This window comes from Triticum aestivum, chromosome 3D (genome assembly GCF_018294505.1).
Source record: "Triticum aestivum cultivar Chinese Spring chromosome 3D, IWGSC CS RefSeq v2.1, whole genome shotgun sequence".
Lineage (NCBI taxonomy): Eukaryota > Viridiplantae > Streptophyta > Magnoliopsida > Poales > Poaceae > Triticum > Triticum aestivum.
In genome coordinates this window covers 590,920,249-590,923,372 of record NC_057802.1, presented here as the reverse complement: position 1 = coordinate 590,923,372, position 3,124 = coordinate 590,920,249, and positions in this window count along the sequence as shown.

Sequence of the window (3,124 nt, the reverse complement as noted above, 5' to 3'; positions counted from 1 at the left end):
GGCGCCCCCCCAGGGGGCCTATATAAAGGGGGGAGGGAGGGCAGCAACCTACAGCCTTGGGCGCCTCCCTCCTCCCCTGCAACACCTCTCTCTCTCTCTCTCGCAGAAGCTCGGCGAAGCCCTGCCGGAGACCCGCTACATCCACCACCACGCCATCGTGCTGTTGGATCTCCATCAACCTCTCCTTCCCCCTTGCTGGATCAAGAAGGAGGAGACGTCGCTGCACCGTACGTGTGTTGAACGCGAAGGTGCCGTCCGTTCGGCACTCGGTCATCGGTGATTTGGATCACGGCGAGTACGACTCCGTCATCCACGTTCATTGGAACGCTTCCGCTCGCGATCTACAAGGGTATGTAGATGCACTCCTTTCCCCTCGTTGCTAGTATACTCCATAGATGCATCTTGGTGAGCGTAGGAAAATTTTAAATTATGCTACGATTCCCAACAGTGGCATCATGAGCCAGGTTTATGCGTAGTTACTATGCACGAATAGGACACAAAGCAGTTGTGGGCGTTGAGTTTGCCAATTCTTCTTGCCGCTACTAGTCTTTTCTTGTTTCGGCGGTATTGTAGGATGAAGCGGCCCGGACCGACCTTACACGTACGCTTACGTGAGACAGGTTCCACCGACTGACATGCACTAGTTGCATAAGGTGGCTAGCGGGTGTCTGTCTCTCCTACTTTAGTCGGAACGGATTCGATGAAAAGGGTCCTTATGAAGGGTAAATAGAAATTGGCAAATCGCGTTGTGGTCATACGTAGGTAAGAAACGTTCTTGCTAGAAACCTATACAAGCCACGTAAAAACTTGCAACAACTATTAGAGGACGTCTAACTTGTTTTTGCAGCAAGTGCTTTGTGATGTGATATGGCCAGAAGATGTGATGAATGATATATGTGATGTATGAGATTGATCATATTCTTGTAATAGAAATCACGACTTGCATGTCGATGAGAATGACAACCGGCAGGAGCCATAGGAGTTGTCTTTATTATTTTGTATGACCTGCGTGTCATTGAATAACGCCATGTAAATTACTTTACTTTGTTGCTAAACGCGTTAGCCATAGAAGTAGAAGTAACCATTGGCGTGACAACTTCATGTAGACACAATGATGGAGATCATGGTGTCATGCCGGTGACGAAGATGATCATGGTGCCCCGAAGATGGAGATCAAAGGAGCATAATGATATTGGCCATATCATGTCACTATTTGATTGCATGTGATGTTTATCATGTTTTTGCATCTTATTTGCTTAGAACGACGGTAGTAAGTAAGATGATCCCTTATGATAATTTCAAGAAAGTGTTCACCCTAACTGTGCACCGTTGCGAAGGTTCGTTGTTTCGAAGCACCACGTGATGATCGGGTGTGATAGATTCTAACGTTCGAATACAACGGGTGTTGACGAGCCTAGCATGTACAGACATGGCCTCGGAACACACGCAATACACTTAGGTTGACTTGACGAGCCTAGCATGTACAGACATGGCCTCGGAACACGGAGGACCGAAAGGTCGAGCATGAGTCGTATAGAAGATACGATCAACATGGAGATGTTCACCGATCTTGACTAGTCCGTCTCACGTGATGATCGGACACGGCCTAGTTAACTCGGATCATGTTTCACTTAGATGACTAGAGGGATGTCTGTCTGAGTGGGAGTTCATTGAGTATTTGATTAGATGAACTTAATTATCATGAACTTAGTCTAAAATCTTTACACTATGTCTTGCAGATCTAATGGCCCACGTTGTCCTCAACTTCAACGCGTTCCTAGAGAAAACCAAGCTGAAAGATGATGGCAGCAACTATACGGACTGGGTCTGGAACCTGAGGATCATCCTCATAGCAGCCAAGAAAGATTATGTCTTAGAAGCACCGCTAGGTGAAGCACCAATCCCAGAGAACCAAGACGTTATGAACGCTTGGCAGCAACGTGCTTATGATTACTCCCTCGTTCAGTGCGGCATGCTTTACAGCTTAGAACCAGGTCTCCAAAAGCGTTTTGAGAAACATGGAGCATATGAGATGTTCGAGGAGCTGAAAATGGTTTTCCAAGCTCATGCCCGGGTCGAGAGATATGAAGTCTCCGACAAGTTCTTCAGCTGTAAAATGGAGGAGAATAGTTCTGTTAGTGAGCACATACTCAGAATGTCTGGGTTGCACAACCGCTTGTCTCAGCTGGGAGTTAATCTCCCGGATGACGCGGTCATTGACAGAATCCTTCAGTCGCTTCCACCAAGCTTCAAGAGCTTTGTGATGAACTACAATATGCAGGGGATGGAAAAGACCATTCCTGAGGTATATTCAATGCTGAAATCAGCTGAGGTAGAGATCAGAAAAGAACATCAAGTGTTGATGGTGAATAAAACCACTAAGTTCAAGAAGGGCAAGGGTAAAAAGAACTTCAAGAAGGACGGCAAGGGAGTTGCCGCGCCCGGTAAACCAGTTACTGGGAAGAAGTCAAAGAATGGACCCAAGCCTGAAACTGAGTGCTTTTATTGCAAGGGAAGTGGTCACTGGAAGCGGAACTGCCCCAAATACTTAGCGGACAAGAAGAAGGCCGGCAACACCAAAGGTATATGTGATATACATGTAATTGATGTGTACCTTACCAGTACTTGTAGTAGCTCCTGGGTATTTGATACCGGTGCGGTTGCTCATATTTGTAACTCAAAACAGGAACTACGGAATAAACGGAGACTGGCGAAGGACGAGGTGACGATGCGCGTCGGGAATGGTTCCAAGGTCGATGTGATCGCCGTCGGCACGCTACCTCTGCATCTACCCACGGGATTAGTTTTAAACCTCAATAATTGTTATTTAGTGCCAGCTTTGAGCATGAACATTGTATCTGGATCTCGTTTAATTCGAGATGGCTACTCATTTAAATCCGAGAATAATGGTTGTTCTATTTATTTGAGAGATATGTTTTATGGTCATGCCCCGCTGGTCAATGGTTTATTTTTGATGAATCTCGAACGTGATGTTACACATGTTCATAGTGTGAATACCAAAAGATGTAAAGTTGATAACGATAGTCCCACATACTTGTGGCACTGCCGCCTTGGTCACATTGGTGTCAAGCGCATGAAGAAACTCCATGCAGATGGACTTTTG